The following is a 20,705-nucleotide window of genomic DNA, read 5'->3' as shown; positions in this document are numbered from 1 at the left end:
ATCAGCGGATGCTATCATTGCAAGCTTGGAAAACTCAGAAGAGGCTATTTAAAAAGTATTATTCACATGAGCATGTATAAATGATTACTTTATAAATTATGTGAATATGTTCTAAATATGAAGATGTCAATATGTTTTCTTTTTATTAGGAATAACCAGATAGAAAATTAATGCAGAAAAATCGTTCATTTGTATCAGCGATCAGAACAATAAAATACAATCGAATTTAACAATAAGACTATTAGACATACGGAAACGACCATAAGATTTAATTAAAGGATAAAAAGCAAAAGCCTTACTGCATGGCGTATGTGGAAAGATAGCCCATGTTTTTAAATGGGAAGATTTAATTTCACAGTACCAAGCCTTCCCAAGTTAATCTTTAAATTGTATAAAATCCTGATCCTTATCTCAACAAAGTTTTTTTGTGGGGGGCGGTGAGGGGGAAATGTGGAAAAATCTCTAAGGAATTTTTGAACATGAGGACTTAGGGTGGAGGTGAGGAGGGCTCTCTTCCCAGATGGTCAGAGGGTCTTGGGCCGGATATTTCTATCTGGACCCTCTGTTCACTACCCTCCCAGATTCCCCCGGAAGCTGACCCCTCTGACTGTGAAGAGGTTCCCCAGTTCTCTGACAGGTGATGGGGGTTGGGCAGCGGGGGGCACTTGCAAGGTCAGGAGGGTAGGAGAAGATCAAAGTTCCTTCTCTGCTGAGCGGTGGTGGGCAGGTTGTGTCCTACTCAAGGCCATAGTTCCTTCTGCAAGGACACTACTCTCCGATTCCAGTGCACACTTCCTTCCCCCCAGTGCGGGGCTTGTAAATGTCGGACATCACGCTCTGGAGGCAGGAAGCCCTGATGTCTAGCATTTGCCAGTTTCCTTGGTGTAAATAGTCCCCCCTTGGCTGATCTCAAGTTACCCATATGAAGTCTCGTGCAGCTGGAAAGAGATGCTAAGATTGTCTCTTGCCAGCAAGTGTGAGCTAGTTCCTGCATCTCTGTTTCCTCTTCAAGTCTAGGAGCAGCAATAGGCCCCCATCACTGGCCCCTACTGCTCTACCCCTTGTTGGCTTCTATAAACCCTGCCCATCCCTTGATAAATAGTCTCCATATTAAACCTTTCCATGTAGGGGCGCCTGGGTGGCTCGGTCAGTTGGGCACCTGACTTCGGCTCGGGTCGTGATCTCACTGTTCCTGGGTTCAGGCTCCGCATCGGGCTCTCCGTTGTCAGCGTGGAGCCTGCTTCGGATCCTCTGTCCCCTTCTCTCTCTGCCCCTCCCCTGCTGTTCTCTCTCTCAAAGTAAGTAAATAAACATAAAAAAATGTTTTAAACCTTTCCATGTAGTCCTGCCTGAGTAGGATTTGTTTCCTGCTGGAAGCCTGGCTGCTATATTACTAGAAAGTTAGAGAAGGAAAATCAGTAAGCAGATGATTAGTAGGACATTATAGAAACTCCAGAAATTAGTCTAGGTATACACAGGAAATGTATATACCTATTAATCAAAATATATAATGGTATATATATATTATATATATATATATTTGTTTATGCATACTTATGTATTTCTTTATTTGTTTACTTAAAGGTAACATTTAAACTCTGTAGAAACAGGATGTTTTATTGAAAAATAGTACTGTCGTAACTGGCTGTCCATTTATAAGAAGGTAGGTTAGGCTCTACTTCATAATATATACAAAAATTCTAGATGGGTCACAAATACCTAAATGTAGAAAAGTAACAGAAACATTTGAATAAATATTTCAAAAAAGATCTATATGTATTCTCAGGACAGCATGGGAGAAAATTCCCAACAAAATGACAGGGCAAAGATACAATATTTCTAATCTACAAACAGCTTCTAGAAATCAACAAGATACGCATTTCAATAGGAAAATGGACAAAGGGTATTCACAGAATAGCCAATATACACGAAAATATTTACAACCTTGCTCGTGACCATGAAAATCTAAACAGTAGAATACTATTTTATATTCCTTTGTTGACAAAAACTGAAAAGATTAATAATACCAGGGCTGGTAAAGATGTGAAGAAATAGTCATGATTGCTAGCAGAATGTGAATTGCTGTAGTGGTTTTTGAAGTATTATTAAAAAGTATTATTAACTTCAGAATATTATGAAGCTATTATTAAATTAAAAGTATTATGACAGTCTTATTAAACTAAACATGCTTGAAAACTTTGACCCAGAAACACCACATTTGGAAATCCACCCTCCGTAAATATAATTACCAACGTTTCAGGACACACGAGCAAGGATGCTTTTTGCAGCATCAATTATACAGGCAATAATTTGGGAACAGTCTGAATGTTCTAGTGGACATGGTGTAATAATTTAACAAGTTGTGTATCAACCTGCGGAGGCGTCCTTCCTGTGTTGATTAATCAAATTTTAGAAAAGACAGGGACCTTAATTACGTGCCCATATATTGGCATTTGTTTGTATTAGCATCAGAGAAAAAATTATATGGGAGGATTGTTACCCAATTACTAAAGCTTAAGGTGTGAGATGAATTTCAGGGTGTGAAGTTTTCTTTTCTTTTAAGCCCATCTCCGTTGACTGATCTGTTGTAAATAGCATGTATTGCTTTTGCGGTTAGGAAAAAAACACAATCATATGCACACAAACATGCTTACACACATATACATTTAAAAATCTGAAAACAGTGTCGCATAGACTTCACTGTCTAGATGTACCGTGTTACACTGAACCCATTTCCTGCCATGAGACATGTAGTTCTTTTTCAATATTTCACTATTAGAAACAACTCTGTAGTAGATTATCCTTGTATATGTATTTGCATGTGCTATGCATCCATTCAAACTATCATTCATGTTTTTGTGCCTCCTTTATGCCAGGTCCTGGTGAGGTGCTGGGACACCATCCTCGTGGACTTGACATTAAGTTGTGGAGCACAGATGATGAATACGTGATTAAACACAAGTACAGCACGATGTCCAACTGCGAAGAAAACAAAACAAGGTAAGGGGTGGGAGACTCGGGGCAGGGGTTTGCTGTTTCCAGGAAGCTGGTCAGAGACGGACTTGATGATGTGGTGACTTCTCAGCAGGGACCTGAAGAAAGAGCTGAGTGAGACCAGCACTCAAGTGTACACAGAAAAAAATAGAAATAATCTTACCAACCAGAGATATGTCTATTTAACATTTGGGGCTTTTCTTTCAATGAGTTTCTATGCAGTTATTTTTAAAAAAAATTTTTTTAATGTTTTATTTACTTCTGAGAGAGAGAGAGACCGCGTGAGCAGGGGAGGGTCAGAGAGAGAGGGAGACACAGAATCTGAAGCAGGCTGCAGGCTCTGAGCCGTCAGCACAGAGTCCGACGCGGGGCTCGAACCCACGAATGGTTAGATCATGACCTGAGTCGAAGTCAGACGCTCAACCGACTGAGCCACTCAGGCACCCCTATGCAGTTATTTTTTTAAACATACAATTGGAATGATACTATATATATCTTTTTATCTTCTTTTTTCTCTTCCCTGGAGTTGATGCCGTGGGCATTTTCTCACATTTTTCTGATTATTTCCTTAGGATAAACTCCTGAGAGCAAAATTGCTGATTGAAAGGATATGCCCATTTAGTGTCTTGGTAATGATTATTTGTATCATTCCTACCAGCAGAGAAGAATGCCCATTTCTCCACATTTTTGCCAGCACTGAGTATAGCTGTTTTAAATATTTTCTAGTCTGATTGCTTATATTTTTGAAAAAGGAAACTCGTCTCATGGTTGTTTTTTCTTTTTTTTTTAATTTGTAATGGAAGTCAGTAACCCCTTCATTTTTCTAAGAAGAATATATTTTTTAATGTTTGTTAATTTTTGAGAGAGAAAGAGACAGAGCATGAGCAGGGGAGGGGCAGAAAGAGAGGGAGACACAGGTTCCGAAGCAGGCTCCAGGCTCGGAGCTGTCAGCACAGAGCCGGACACAACGCGGGGCTCCAACTCACTAACACTGAGATCATGACCTGAGCCAAAGTGGGGCGCTTAACTGACTGAGCCACTCAGGCGCCCCTCAAAGAAGAACAGAGGTGAATTTAGGAATTCATTCATTTTCTCGGGCAACAAATTCTCAGTGTGCTGTGTGCCGGCTCTCTCGCAGATGCCGTGAGGAGTTAGTTGCAGGGCCACCAGAGGAGCTGGGGATCTGGTACGCTGTGGGCTTTTATGGATGGAGAAATTGTAGCACAGGCTTCAGTGATTTGTCCAAATCAAAAGGTGCATTTGCTGAAGATCTGGGACCAGAATTTGCACATCTCAATGCTCTCTGTGTGCCGAAACAGTCTCAGAAAAAAACAAAGAAGAAAAAACAAACAACAACAACAACAAAAAAACCAGGGCAGACTGTTTCATCAGAAAGTATGATTTGGGGAGGGGGAGTTGGAAGGGAGGCAGGGGCGAGGGAAAGGTAGCTGTGGGGACTTGGCTTTGGGGTGCAGGGAAAGTGCTACCACCTTGACATTCTGCAGTTGGTTCCTAAGGTTGGAGAGAGAAGTAAACATCAGGAAATTAGCCCTGTTGGCTCTTTGTCATTCTGAACCCCTCCCCCCTCCCCAAACCCATTTCAGAAATCCGGTCCCATTTTTCTTGCCTCTGACCCTGGTGGCTGAAATTTCTCTTGGTATCATAAAACCTGGGGTTGTAAAATTCATATTGTAACGTTAAGAGCCACATCTGTTTTAATCATTTTTTTTCTGTTTTAAGAACACAACGGGATTTTAATGGCAGCAATAAAATGGAGAAGTTGAAGGAAATTATCACAGATTTGTAAAGCTATAAGGCAGGTTCCTGGGCTCATGTGAGCAGTCAGATTACAAAGAAACAACCCAATTGCTTTTATTGCAGGCAGATCTCTGGTTTAAGAATTTCTCAGTGTAATCTATTGATGAGGATTAGCATTTTATTCACTTCAGCCCTCAGAACAGCTTTGGGACGCATTCCCTGATGGGTCAGACTGGTGAGAATCATGAATCTCTGAGATGCAGAGGAATCCAGAGAAACAGCACGAGGGGAAACGTATTGGGTCTGGCAAATCAGGGAGACCTGGCTTTAATCCTGAATCTGCCCTGTTTAACTGAATACGTGGCTTTAGGCAAACACCTACCTTCTCTAAACACTGCCCTCGGCCACTGCAGGCGGGGCTCTGTGAGCAACTTTTGCTGTGAAATTTACAAGGAAATCACTCAGTGTGACACGAGGCAAACAGTAGGTGCTTAATCACTGGTGACTGGCATCTGGTTTTCCATCTGATGAGCAAGCTATTTGGAGCAGCCACTGTTGGCAGCTCCTGAACTGACCCCCTCTCACCAAAGAATGATCACTGCAAACACCTGCAATTCGCCTCCTGCAATTTTTTGACCCCGCCCCCCTCCACCGGGGCTCGGAGTCAACTTGACCCATGCGCAGGGCACGCCAGCGTGATGATGAGTTCATGGTTGCAGAAGCAACCTTCATCCAATGACAGACAGACGGGGTTTGGAGGAAAAACATCTCTGCTCCCTCTCCCCGCAGGAGGTGCGTGTTCTCGCCGCCCCCCAGAGGACCCTGTGGGGTAAAGCTGCCCACGGCGGTAACCTTCTTGGTGACACACTGTATATTGGCTTCCTTCTCTTCGCCATCTGCTCTCCCGTCTCAGTCCATGCAGGCAGCGCTAACAAAGTGCGACCCGCTGTGTGGCTTTTGAACAACAGAAATTTATTTCTCATGGTTCCAGAGGCTGGAAGTCTGAGGCCCGAGGCCCGCCCGGCCAGGTTCTGGTGAGAACCCTTTGCCACATGGCCGATCACCAAGGTCTCATTATAGCCTCACCAGGCAGAGACAGAGGGGGGAGAGGTCCCGGCGCCCCTTTTAGGAGGACGCTCACTCCACTCATGCTGCTCGAGCACTTTGGCTCACCTCCCGAAGGCCCCGCCTCCAAATACCATCCCACTGGGGATTAGATTTCAACATACAAATTCTGGGACCACACAATCCGTCAGTTGTTCACGTTGTATGCACAAGATAGAAGGGGTGAGGAGTACAGGAGGGACAAGGAAAATGGTCGCTGGGTGCTCTAGTAGCTTCTAGAACTGCTGATACCTGCCTCTGTGATGGGGAGTCCCTTTCCATGGAAACATGGAAGGCCTGACCCCCAGCGGCTTTCAAACAGGGACTTGAGTGTGCCAACACCGAAGCGCCTCCCCTTGGGCAGAGGGGCTGAGTGCCCGCGCCATTCCTCAGGGCTGTGGAGCCAGGAAGCCCGCCGAGGTGGCCCAGGCGGGTCCCTGGCCTGAGAAGACTCTCGTTCCCCAGTCCCCTGTGGCTCATCCCCCCTCTCCCCTCTCAAATCAATGACAAGCCCTCCCATACTCGCCTCAGCGACTGCTTCCGGGGAGCCCCGAATGTCAGGTGTCTCTGATATTTGACGGATGAGAGGTCAGTGGTGGAAAGAACTGAGCAGGAGTGGAGCAGAAACGGGGCCTGATCTGTTGGGGTTTTTTGTTTTGTGTTTCATTTCGTTTTGAAGGGGCCACTTTTCTGGGAATGGGAGAGTAGGGGGAGCAGAAGGTCACGGTGCAGCCGCTGAGAGCGGACTCAGGAAGCCAGACCCCTGGGTTCACATCCAGCTTGCCAGTCACTGAATGCGGGAGCTTGGGCAAGGAACGAAGCCCCCTGTAGGCCTCAGTTATTTCACCTGTAAAATGGCACTATAAAGCTCCTCAGAGGGTCCCCATGAGGACTGAATGAGGTAGTCTACACAAAGCCCCTAGAATATTCCCAGTGTGGTAAACGCTCTGTCATTATTACGTCCACTACTATGACTGCTTAGGACATTAAGACTGAGACACCCCTTGATATCCAAGTATATCAAGGCCCAAGCGCTCCCAACTCTCTGGGGACAGTGTGGTGACATGATAACAGCCATGAAAGGGCCTTGGAAACCCTTTATTTACGCTACATCTGCCCCCTCGGGCTCCAGGTACCGTGACCGCCCTGTCCTGGTCCTAAGCCTCGACTGGGGGCCCGCAGAGCTTCACAGGGAAGTGAAGGCGCAGAGCAGCTCAGGGCTGCCAAGGTCGAGGGACAGGAATGAGATTATCTCAGCATCTAGGCTGTTCAGAAGCTGCTTTTCTTGCCCCAAGGCGGCTCTGGGGTTTTTAGAGTGTGTCTACCCCAGAACTGAAAGGTTTTCCTGAGAAGCAGTGCCCTGCGGGGGCTTTGCTGATCCGAGATAAGGCCTCACCCTGAGCCTGCGGGAACCTGAGCGGCCGGCTGGGGCTGCCACAGTCTTCGGGGTATTGCTCACAAGTGAGTGAGGACAGAAGGCCAGCCCAGGCGGGCACGCCAGCTCCTGGCTCCTCTCAGGCAGGAACCAATTGTGGAGAGAAGGACCCTCGGCCAAAAGCCCCTTAATCCCAAAGGATGCTTGAAGAACCATGGTGTCCATTGTTGTAAATCTTCGGAAAGGCAAATTGACAGTAGCCAGTGCCTTGTTCAGCCGTATTGGAGCCTAAGGCCAAAGGAAGACTGTGCATCGTGATATATATGTATGTGTGTCGTTCTTTTTTCCGTGGGTAATTTCTTTCCAGGAGATCGTGAAAATATTAGTAATAAGTTTGCTTCCATTCAAGTCAGGAAAGAAAAATTGACACCAATTCTGTTTGGGGCATAAATAAAATTTTTAAATGGGGCGCCTGCGTGGCTCAGTCAGTTAAGCGTCCAACTCTTTGATCTCAACTCACGTCATATGATCTCACAGTTCATGAGTTCAAGCCCCGTGCTGACAGCTTGGGATTTTTTTTTCTCTCTTTCTCTGCCACTGCCTCTCTCTCTCTCTTTCAAAAATAAATAAATAAACTTAAAAAAATTTAAACATAAAATAACGCTGTGCGTTTAATATGCCTGATTTTCGACTTTTCAATATATGCTTTCAACTACTTTAATGTTCTAGGAAAAAATTACCTTGAAAGATTACATAAACCTACGTGTATAGAGGCACACATTTCCTTCGGGTGTAGGCTGCAAGTATGGCACTGCCGGAACGTGTCCGTAAGATTGTGATCTTTTGTTCATCAAGGACAAAATAAAGTATTTTTGAGTTTTGAAAATATAGTAAAACCTTGGATTGCGAGTGACTTGGTCCGCGAGTGTCCCGCAAGACGAGCAAACATTTCTAGTAAATTTTAACTTGATAGACGAGCAAGATCTTAGTAATAGAGCTTGATGCCGATGATCACATGATCACAACCAACCCCCGTGGTTCCTGAAATTCGCTTCAATATACGAATGCTTTGGATGACAAACATGTTTCCAGAACAAATTACGTTCGCAAACCAAGGTTTTACTGTATTGCATTAACACACGACTTATCTTGATCATTGAGGTTTTTTTGAGTGTCCGCTTAAATTTTGTGCCTGAGTCCTGCGGTCGCTTCACGCTAGCCCCAGCCCTGGTAGAATCAACCATATGGACCCTCAACCCACACCACCACCTCTAGGCCCTGACTCTATAGAAAATCTCACAGCCGGGCACAGAGATGTGCATTCAGTGTTCACTGCAGCACTAGGAAGCCAACCCAGGAGCCCGTCCAGGGAAGAGAGCTTACGTATGCGATGGTTCCGCTGGAAGATGGCAAGAAGGAATAGGATTCCCAGCACAGAAATGTGTCTAAGAAATATTAAGAAAAAGAAGTTACAAAATACTAGCTACAATAAATCTGACATTTCTATTTGCACTATTCAACGTGGTCTGTGTGCATTAGCTCAGTGAAGCCTACAACCTTCCTCTAAGCTTATAGATGAGGAAACTAGGGCCCAGAGAAGTTAAGTAATTTTCCCAGGACACACAGCATGTTAACAGCACAGTTGGGTTTTTTTGAATACAGGCAGTCTGGCCCCAGAGTCCAAGATTTTAACCACTAAATCGGACTGCCTCTCATTTGGTTTTGGAATCTATGTTCCTGTATGTACATACAATGTGGGAAAAATCACAGGACAAAACACAAAATGATCACCCATGGTCATCTCGGGTGGAGGTGAAAGTATTGGCCACTTTGGCTTTGAATCTTATATAATTTGACAAAGTGTGAATGCTTAGACAGGAGTGTGTGGTACTTTTTTCATGAGAAATAAGAAGAAATACTTTATTAAGTTCTTGCTGTGTACCACGTGCTGTGTTATGCATTTTCATTTTCAAGGCAGTATCTCATTTAACTCTCGCAGTACCCCTATTATACCATTCTACACATAAAATAACCAATGTTGGAAACGAAGTGATGTGGCCAAGCTTGCAGAGCTCCAAAGGGATAGAGCCAGACTTCCACCTTGAACCCCCACGGAGGATAATGCTAAACATGCTGCCTTTGGCCTTGCCGTTCCTCTCCACCCTATTTTGCCCCCACAAAAGTCCAGCACATGTTTCCTGCTCAATCCCCTATTGATGGGCATTGAGGTTACTGAAAGGGGCTCACACTTTTTGCAGCAAGGTGGCCTGGGAGGCCACGGGCATGGCTTGGCCCCACCGCTCGGTGTCATTTTCTCGGTGGCCCCTTCCCGGATTCGGAGCCCAGAAGGGACCCCGCTCTGTCCCACCGCCTCCGGTCCCCGGAGGGGCCCTGGTGCCTGCTGCCACGGGCGGCACCATCTGCGCGGCGCAGGTGTGCCCGGCGCCCTGCCCAACCTGGGGGCTGCGAACACTTGGCCGACTGCGGCCCCGCGAGCCGGGCAGCTGCGGTCTGTGTGCTCGGCCGCCGGGAAAGGCCGCGGGCGGCGCGGGGAGGGGCGGCGGGCCGCGCCCTCGCCGGGCCCCATTCAAGCGCTGCCAGGGCCTAATTGATGAGAAATGGCCCCGAGCAGGTGCGAACCTGTCTCGGGAGGCTGCTTAGCTGGCGCGCAGCTGTCGAGGGGTCATTACCGCTGAGGGTGGGAGGGGGGGTGCGGGGTGGAGGGGGAGAGAGAAAGCGCAGGAGACAGTGAGTGAGCCAGGGGGCAGGGCAGGGACCCCCAACTCCTTTGTCGCAGCCAGTCTCCTCCCGACAGGAACTTAGAGCTCCAGGGAGCGGCTCAGCTCCTGTGACCTCGCTCATTGGCGGAGACGAGCCAGGGGGCATTAGCTCCGCCCCAAGGACGACCAGCAGGTGGTGGCTCCCCCAGGGACTCTTGTTCTGGGCTGTGTCCCCAAGAGACGCTCAGTGGTGCTGGGCGACCCCTTCGCTTCCAGCAAAAAAAGCTGTTTGCAGGTATGCACGTAAGATGCCGTGGTGCGGGGTTGAAATTCTTATTTTCAAAATTCAAAAGAATTTTCTTAAATTTTTATTTCAATGTATTCTTATTGAACAGGCTTTCCTTTAACTGTGTCAGCCTTATTTTTAGTGTTTATCTATTTTTGAGAGAGAAAGAGAATGAGTGAGAGAAGAGGCAGAGAGAGAGGGAGACACAGAATCCGAAGCAAGCTCCAGGCTCCGAGCTGTCAGTACAGAGTCCGATGCGGGACTCGAACCCACCCAACAACCGTGGGATCATGACCTGAGCCGAAGTTGGACACTCAATGGACTGAGTCACCCAGGCACCTCTCAGTGGGGCCTTTCTTGACCTATTTAAAATCATGATTCCTGGGGCGCCTGGGTGGCTCAGTTGGTTAAGTGTCTGACTTTGGCCCAGGTCTTGATCTCACAGTTTGTGGGTTCAAGCCCTGTGTGGGGCTCTGTGCTGACAGCTTAGAGCCTGGAACCTGCCTCAAATTCTATATCTCCCTCTCTCTCTGCCCCTCCCCTACTTGCACTCTGTCTCTCAAGAATGAATAAACATTAACAAAACAAAACCCTCTGTATAAAATCAGGATTCCTGGGGTGCCTCAGTGGCTCAGTCAGTTAAGCCTCCTTCTCCGGCTCAAGTCATGACCTCTTGGTTTGTGAGTTCAAGCCCCACATTGGTCTCTTGGCTATCAGTGCAGAGCCCGCCTCAGATCCTCTATCCCTCTCGTAAAACATTTAAAAAATATTAATAAAATCACAATTCCTGCTAGAATTCCCTATTCATTTTATTTGGCTTTATTTGTCTCCATAGCCCTTTATGACCACCTGACATATTGTACATTTGTTTGTTTGTTGCCACTGCTCCCTGGTGTCTGTGTTAAACACACCGCGGAACTCTATTTCCCAGCATTCATTCCTTTCAATTGCATGTGACCCTGTGCTTTTGTTCTGACAGAATGTGGTGGAGGTGATGGACATGACCTTCCGGCCCGGGTCATGAAACCTCCGACAGAGGCCCCCACACCTGCTGCCCTCCCTCTTGGGCTGCAGTTGCAGAGAATGGGAAATGGGAGCCCCCAGGGCCCTAGAAGAGGGCTGGACCTACTATTCTGGGATTGGTCTGATGACCGCCAATAGATCTATGGCTTCCTCTGGCAGAACGGGGGCCCTGAATTTGGATGTTTAAAAAACTGCATCTTTGGAGCACCTGGGTGGCTCAGTCAGTTAAGCGTCCGACTTCCACTCAGGTCATGATCTCGCGGTCTGTGAGTTCGAGCCCTGCGTCAGGCTCTGTGCTGACAGCTCAGAGCCTGGAGCCTGCTTCAGATTCCATGTCTCCCTCTCTTTCTGCCCCTTCCCTGCTCATGCTCTGTCTCTCTGTCTCTCAAAAATAAAAATAAAATGTTAAAAAAAATTTTTTTTAAAAACACAACAAAACTGCATCTCTATTTTCACACACCTCTGATGGGAAATTATCATTTCCTTCAATGTCCTCAACCACCCACAACAGTAGCAGCAGAGCCTGTAACTCCTTCTCCAGGAAGTTACACATATTTTCATATTATATGACAAATGCCACAGGTATATTAGAAATGTTATTTGAGGGTGGCTTAGTTGGTTAAGTGTCCGACTTTCGCTTAGCTCATGATCTCGCGGTTCGTGGTTCGAGCCCTGCGTCGGGCTCTGTGCTGACTGCCAGCTCAGAGCCTGGAACTTATTTCAGAGCCTGTATCTCCCTCTCTCTCTGACCCTCCCCTGCTCAAGCTGTCTCTCTCTCTCTCCTAGAAATAAATAAAAATATTTTTTTAAAAATGTTATTTGAAAAAAAATGTTCACAGCAAACTTTTTCTGTAACTATGCAGACAGTAAATCATGTAGGACATATGGTGTTTGTCACAACTACTCACACAGAAGCGGCCACAAACATTATGTAACCAAGCGAGTGTGGTCATGTGCTAATAAAACTTTATTTACAAAACAGGTGTCAGCCCACCCAATCTGGCCTGTGGTCATAGTTTACTGACCCTGGGTTTATTCTCATCACTACTTTGAAATTACAGTCCTTATTGGACCTGCCACTTTGTCTTGTTATTTAATGTGTTAATAAAGCATACATATTACTATGTGACAAATTGAAAAATATAGTTTAATAACTATATTTCAATATAATTGGTGTTCTTTATGATCCTATGTATTTTATTTTTTACATTTAAAAACATTAGGGGTGCCTGGGTGGCTTAGTCTGTTAAGCGAGTGACTTTGGCTCAGGTCATGATCTTACGATCAGTGAGTTCGAGCCCCGGCGAGTTCCGAGCTGTCAGCACGGAACCTGGAGCCTGTTTTGGATTCTGTGTCTCCGCCTGTCTCTGCCCCTCCCCTGCTTCTGCTCTGTCTCTGTCTCTGTCTCAAAAATAAACACTAAAATAATGAAAAATAAAAAATAAAAACATTATCCCACGAAGCAGTCCATAACCTTTATCCCACTGCCAAAGGGGGGCTGTGGCACAAAGGCGGTTAATAATCCTGGGCTCATTAGGACAGAGCCACCAGAGGGAAAGGGCTGCTGTTCTGGAAGCATTTGTCTGTCAACCCATGGTGGGCTCTGATGTAAATGAGGAACATGCCTTTAAAAAAAGAAAGAAAGAAAGAAGGAAGGAAGGAAGGAAGGAAGGAAGGAAGGAAGGAAGGAAGGAAGGAAGGAAGGAAGGAAAGAAAGAAAGAAAGAGAAAGAAAGAGAGAAAGAGAGAGAGAGAGAGAGAGAGAGAAAGAGAAAGAAAGAAAGAAAGAGAGAGAGAGAGAGAGAGAGAGAGAGAGAGAGAAAGAAAGAAAGAAAGAAAGAAAGAAAGAAGGAAGGAAGGAAAGAAAGAGAAAGAAAGAAAGAAACTGAGGCTTGAGGGGTTTTGAGGGTTTTTGCAGCAGCTGACTTTTACCCAAATGCCCTCCTCAGGGAATGTCAACTGCGTGAGGACAGGACTCAAGAATGTTCGTGGTTGTTGGCCCAATGCCCAGTGCCCAGCCCAGCGGTGCTGGGCACACAGTACGCGTCAGCGATGACAAAAGCCACGGACAAGGACGGCTCCAGCGCCAGTCGGATTACGGGTCAAGCTGGAGCTTTGAAATCAAGCCTGGGAGCTGCAGGTGCATTGGGATGGAGGCTGGGAGAAGCTGCATCGATGATCAGGAAACGCCAGGCACAGGCAGCCGGAGCTGTTCAAACCTGGATGGGGCGAGGGGATGAGGAGACACAGCCAAGCGGCCCAACTCTCGAAAGAGTCATTTACGTGGGCAGTGTGGTGGGGCTGCTCTGCCCCACTCGCCCTCAGAATTCCCATCATCTATTGAGCCTCTGTTTCTTCAGGCTCATGTTGAAGGACTGAGGGCAGCCCTGACCCACAGGACAGAACTCTGATCCATCATGATGCTAAAAAGAAAATCGTGTCTGGCAGACTTAACTTCTGCAGTGTGAGTACCGGCCACCCCTCCCTCTCCATGTCCGGGCTCAGAGACTCCCCTTTCTCCCTCTCTTCTCTTCCTCCCCAACTCGCCCCTTAGAACCAGACTGTCTCCTTTCTCTGTCCCTTTCTCTACCAGCTCCCCATTGTTTTCTGTGCTGGCTGCCCCAAGTTACTTGCCCTTTCTGTACCTCAGTTTTCTCAACTGTAAAATGGGATGATAATAAAAGTTCCTTTCCTGCAGGGTTGCTGTGAGGATTAATGGACCAGGCCTTCGAGATACCCTGGCAACAAAGCTAGAGATCAATACCCTCTATACCCTCTAATCGTTTGAGTGTATTATGTATTAGGAAAAAAGAAAACAGAAGAGGCATGTCAAAACCCTTCATGGCTATTATTGTGTAGATATTGCTTTGGATGAGGCTGAATTAAAAAAAAAAAGAATCCATTTGCAAAAAAATCCCATGTTAAGTGAATTAGTAAAACATGAATTAAATGGTTTGTGGACATGGACATCGTTACGAATATTGAAAGTATGGTTGAAATTTGGGCCGCTTGGCTGTGTTGGAAAAAAAACCATCTCCTGAGTATTTTCAGAGCCCTCACCTCCAGGTGCTGGATGGAAGTGCTGGAAATCAGGCGGACCCTAAAGCAGAACCCTGCTAGGGGGTTTTCAGCTGGGAGTACGTGGTCTTTCCTTTTCAATGGAAACACTGAGGTCTAGGGGCGCCTGGGTGGCTCAGTCGGTTAAGCATCCGACTTCCTCTCAGGTAATGATCTCAGGGTTCATGGGTTTGAGTCCCACATCGGGCTCTGTGCTGACAGCTCAGAGCCTGGAGCCTGCTTCAGATTCTGTACCTGCCTCTCTCTCTGACCCTCCCCTGCTCACACTCTCTCTCTCCCTCTCTCTCTCTCTCTCTCTTTCTCAGAAATAAATAAAAACATTAAAATTTTTGTAAAAAAAAAAAGAAACACTGAGGTCTAGACTTGCTCCCCTGAACCCCTGTAGGGGGCTGATCAGTGTCCCCCTAAAAAGTTATATCCCAGTCCCAACCCCAGAACTGGTATAAGGGTCTTTGCAGATATAATTAGGGATCTCAAGGTGACATCATCCTGGATTAGGGTGGGGCCTAAACCGGAGACCGACAGAAGAGGAACAGAAGACATACAGAGACAGGAAGGAAGGATGGGGAGACGGAGGCAGAGATTAGGGGCTGCCGCCCGAAGCCAGGGAAGAGGCAAGGAAGGATTCTTGCCTTGTAGGGCAGGGGTAGACCTGCTAACACCTTGGCTTTGGACTTGTGGCCCCCAGAGCTGTGAGAGTACAGGTCAGTTGTTTTAAGCCACCAAGTTTATGGTCATTCGTTGCAGCGACTCTAGGAAATGAACGCACTTCCCACTATAAAAACAAAGCCCCGGCGCCTGGGTGGCTCAGTTGGTTAAGCATCTGACTTCGGCTCAGGTCATGATCTTACAGTTCATGGGTTCGAGCTTCGCATCAGGCTCTGTGCTGACAGCTAGCTCAGAGCCTGGAGGCTGTTTCGAATTCTGTGTCTCCCTCTCTCTCTGACCCTCCCCTGCTCACACTCTGTCTCTCTCTCTCTCTCTCTCTCAGAAATAAATCAAACATTAAAAAAAAAAAAAAAAAAAAAGCCCCGTTTACTTCCTCTCTGTCTTTGCAACTCTGGCCTGGCCAGAACCATGTGGGGTTTGAGGAAGGGAAGCTTGTGGTCTGGGCCCCTCCAGAGGCAGATTTCCTGTGAAGTTAGTGAAGCTCAGACCTGCCCAGCGCTTGCCCAGTCACCTTCCAAAACCCTATGCCACATCCACGGGGGCCATTTGTTTGTAAAATCTGCAAAAGTATGATACTTCAACTGTTGTCCCTTAAGACTGTTGTCTCTCTCTGCTTTGACTTCCCCGGCACACTTTCCCTTTCACTGTGTGGTATTGGGGTGGCAGTGATTTGTCAGGTGTCTGACAGAAGGGAAGTTTGGCGGGGATTGGCATTCAGTCGGCCATATGAGACATTCCGTGTGGCTCACGCCCATTTCTGGGCATGTTTAAGTCACTGCCTGTCCTCCAGGTATGAGAATGGCTTCCCAGGAACTCCCTCCCACCCACTGCGACCCCAGAGTCATCATCCTAATGCAAGGATGGACATCATCGACAAACTGGTTGATGATCAGTCAACCAGTCATCAGTTAGTGAGAATTTGAGATTGGTCACCGCGCCAAGAAAACTCGAACTGTCTTGAAATATTTTAGCTCTTGTAGGAAAGACACTTGATAATGCTTTCCCCAAATTCAATAGCCCTTCTACAACTATCTGTGGCATGTGCTGAATTGTGTCTCTCTCCAAAGTCATATGTTGAAGTCTTAGAACCCAGGACCTCAGAATGTAGCTGTATTTGGAGAAAGGGTCTTTAAAGAGGTGACTAAGTTAGAATGAGGTTGTTAGGATAGGACGTGATCCAATATGACTGGTGTCCTTATAAGAAGAGGGAATCAGGGGGTACCTGGAAGGCTCAGCCGGTTATGTGTCCAACTTTGGCCTGGGTCATAATCTTGTGGTTTGTGGGTTCAAGCCCTGTGTCGGGCTCTGTGCTGACAGCTCAGAGCCTGGAGCCTGCTTCAGATTCTGTGTCTCCCTCTCCCACTCTGTCTCTCTTTCTCAAAAATAAATAAACAATAAAAAGAAGAAGAAGAAGAAGAAGAAGAAGAAGAAGAAGAAGAAGAAGAAGAAGAAGAAGAAGAAGAAGAGATCAGGGCATAGACACACTCAAGGGAAGACCTTGGGGAGGGGGATACGGGGTGGGGGGAGACACTGGCAAAAGACGGCCATCTCCATGCCAAGAAGAGAGACCTGAGGACAAACCAGACCTGCTGACGTCTTCATCTCAGACTCCTGCTTCCAGAACTGTGGGAAAATCCATTTCTGTTGTTTAAGCCACTTACTCTGGGGTGCTTTGTTACGAGGGGCTTAGTAGACGAAGACACTCTGTGACGTGACCTGTAACGGGTTACAAAGCCAAAGGAAACTTTTCTGAGACGTCTTTTTTTTTTTTTTTTCTGATCAACCTTTCTAGAGGAAAGAATGAATTACATTTCTTCTCTCTCTGTGGAACGCGGGATTTATAAGGAGACACAATCAAGATGTCTGTGGTCAAAAGAGCAAACGGCCACCACCTTTTTTTCCTACAGGAATTGTAACACCTCAAGGCATCTCATATTTTCTTGTGAAGTAATGAATCTTAAGTACTCGCTGACCCTCAAAGTGTGCCAGGCCATTAATAAAAATATTGTTATTTTGTGGCTGGAGTTTACGGTTTGTGTCAGCTTTTAAGAAAGTGATTAGTTTCTTTTTTCTATGTAAATATTTACTTCTATGCCTGATTTTATATTAGAAATTTTGTCTTTTTTAAAAGTTTATTTATTTTGAGAGAGAGAGAGAGAGAGAGAGAGAGAGAGAGAATACCAAGAAGGCTCCACATTGTCAGCGCAGAGCCCGACACGGGGCTCGAACTCATGAACCATGAGATCACAACCTGAGCGGAAATCAAGAGTCCAACAATTAACCGACTGAGCCACCCAGGTGCCCCAATTCTGTCTTCTTCCAGAGGGCCCCACAGATAGTACAAGCTTCAGGCCCAAGACTGGATCTGACCCCCTCCCACCCCTCCCTATCTGCCCCCTGTAGGCCAACGCTGTGGGAGAGCTTTACCCCTCAGAGGGACCCCCATCGCCTCTGACCGCTCGCAGCGTCTCCTGATTGGGCTCTTGTTTTCTGGGGAGGGGGGGTGAGTGTTGAGTGCAGAAGGGCAAGATACATAATTGATGAGGCTCCGAGCTTGGCTGGGCTGAAGAAGTCAATTAATTATTAAATATGGATTCAATGGGGAGAAATTTCATTATGGGTTTATTTAATTAAGTGGCAGAGGCCAGTGGGATATTCCAAGATGGGATTTCAAAGGCTCTTGTTTCTGAGTTTGGTTCTGGACCAAGTCTGTGTGTGTGGGAAAAAGGAAGAGGCTCTAAAACCCAGAGCATTTGTGTGACTCTAACCTCCCATCCCTTCCCCTCCCCCCTCATTTCCTGTCTTCCCTCCCTCTGCTCTCCTTCCTTTCCTCCCTCCTCCCTCCTTCTCAACTTTCCTTCCTTCATGATTTCTAATATATTTATTGAGTATCTTCCAGGAACCAAGCATTGTTCTAAGCATCAAGGCTCTGGTGGTAAAAACAGCTGAACTTCATTGGGAGAGACAAGTAGTGACCAACTAACAGATTGAATAAATAGGATGGCATCACATAGGTGTCCTGTGCGAACCTGAAAAGCAGAGTGAATGGAGAGCCTCTGAGGCTTCTCGAGGCAGTCCCTCTGAGGAGTCAGTGTCTGAGCGGAGTCCGGAAGCATGAGAAGGAAACAGTCGTGTGATAATCAGGCAGAAGGGCACTTCAGGCAGAGTGAATAGTAAGTGCAAAGGCCCTGAGGTGGGACAAGCCGGTGTGCTCCGGGAGCAGCCAGGAGGCTGGGGTAGCTGGAACAGAGTGAGTGAGGGAAAGCATGGCAGCGTATGAGGCTCAAGAAGTGAGCAAGGCCAACAAACGATTGTTGGACACGGATTTTTTTTCCCCTCAAAGGCACTGGGGCAAACTGCCCCAGTCACCATATTACTCAGGATGCTTTTCAGTTGCACATGATGGAAATCCAACCAAGCTGTCTTGTTCAAAACAGGGGACTGTATTGGACCATGTAACTGAAAAAAAAACACAAAAAAACCCCCCAAAAACCATAGAGGTGGCAGGTGTTAGGCATGGCTGAATCCAGTCACTCAAAAGATGCTGGTGACCTCATGTATTTTTGACTCTCTCTTCCTCAACTTTCCTCCCCCACTTTCAAGCAGGCTTTCCCCATATTATGGCAAAGGTGCCTTCCAGCCATTCCATGATTTATTCTCCAGATTTAGAAACTTCAGCGGAAAGAAAACACTTCTTTCTGAAATCTTCTAGCTAATACCCTGTATTAAAATTTTTATCAAATGGTCCCCATCAATTGCCAGCTACTAAACCAATGCTGTGGTTGGAGATGTGAGGTACTGATTGGCCAGAGCTTGCATTGGGAGAGTGATGGGTCCTCAAAGACTAGGACTGGGGGGCTAGGGAGTCCCCAGGTTGAAACTGGGGTTCTAGGGACAGAAGAGGGAGTGGATTCTGGGCAGACATGAACAACAGATGTCCATCACACCTCAAGATGGTCTCTTTTTCTTTGCCTTCAAAAGGCTATTGTTCTGAAACAACTGATCAAGAAGAATTATCCCACACTGGCAAAGGGCACGCATGAGCTGTGGGTACTAATACATCCTGATCACATGAGATTTGTAGGCACGAGTTTTGAGTCAGACAGGCAGCATGGAAAATTGGAAAGTGCTTGGGCTCTGGGGCCCCTCAAATTAAAATTCACGGTGGAGAGCTTTTCAAAGGACAAGGGGAGAAATTGCACAAAGAGAAAACTCCGACCAAAAGAGCTTTTAATTTTGGCGAATCTAACAAGGGAAACTCACAGTGCAAAAAGTAATCAGAGGTGGATAAAGCACAATTTTCTGGCAGGAGGGCGATCTGATGCAGCCATCCTGAAGTGCAGACACGTGCCGCGGAGGCCAGTTTACCAGAGGCGAAAGTATGGGACCCAACGTTCCTCTCCCAGGTATCAGTCCCGGACAAATCCTCACAAGGATCCACGAGAGGACCCCGTATGAGGCCATCCTTCCAGCACTGGGGATGTGGTGAGGAGGGAGGTTACCGGGATGCCCGTTACGGTGGGACAAGATGGAGAAAATGTGGATGCGCCCGGGGAGTTCTGAGCGGCAGTTGGAAGGAACAATGGACAAGCCCATATACCACGTCACAGGCGGATCCTAAGAACCTAGTTCTGGTGTGGAGAGCAAGAAGCAGAAGATCTCGCACAAGGCCATCAGTACAAGATAAAAATATGTCCACGCACAAAATGATACAAATGCTATGTGAATACATACAAGCCAAAAATACATGTTAAACACACTGGAATGGCTGCCTGTGAAAGGGAAAGGAAAACAAATGGGGAAAGGGGATAAAAGGAACCAATTATTCATCTATCAAGAAGGGTCTTGGGGTGCCTGGGTGGCTTAGTCGGTTAAGAGTCCGACTTTCGCTTAGGTCATGATCTCGAGGTTCGTGGGTTCGAGCCCCGCGTCGGGCTCTGTGCTGACTGCCAGCTCAGAGCCTGGAGCCTGTTTCAGAGTCTGTGACTCCCTCTCTCTCTGACCCTCCCCTGCTCACGCTGTCTCTCTCTCTCTCTCTCTCTCTCTCCTAGAAATAAATAAAACATTTAAAAAAAAGAAGGGTCTTTCCCCGACCAATGTCGATGTGCCAGGAACTGAAAACAGGAATAACTCAGCCTTCTGCACTTGAGGTTAAAAAAAAAAAAAGGAAAAGAGATATTCACAAACCTTCAATCATAATTGGACAACAAACACCCTGTATTGGTTAGGAAGGTGTTTGGCTTTAGGTAGCAACATCTGACTATTAGTGCCTTAAATATTCTTATTTAAGAATAAGGGCGCCTGGGTGGCTTAGTCGGTTAAGCATCCGACTTTCACTTAGGTCATGATCTCGCGGTTCGTGGGTTCGAGCCCCGCGTCGGGCTCTGTGCTGACTGCCAGCTCAGAGCCTGGAGCCTGTTTCAGTCTGTGACTCCCTCTCTCTCTGACCCTCCCCTGCTCACGCTGTCTCTCTCTCCCTCTCTCTCCTAGAAATAAATAAAAATATTAAAAAAAAAAAAAGAATAATGAGAACACATAATGAGAAATCTGAAGAAAGCAGCTGCTGGTGTCGGTCCACCAGCTCACTAATGGCAGAAGTGATGTCACATTTTTGCAATTTTTTTTGGCATGTCGCTCAAGCTTTTTGCCTCATGGTTGCAAGATGGCTGCTGCAACTCTGGACAACATACTTGATTTCA

Source organism: Hyaena hyaena, unplaced genomic scaffold, assembly GCF_003009895.1.
Source record: "Hyaena hyaena isolate Hyena2069 unplaced genomic scaffold, ASM300989v1 scaffold_335, whole genome shotgun sequence".
Lineage (NCBI taxonomy): Eukaryota > Metazoa > Chordata > Mammalia > Carnivora > Hyaenidae > Hyaena > Hyaena hyaena.
The sequence above is the reverse complement of the archived record's forward strand: the minus strand, read 5'-3'. Positions refer to the sequence as shown.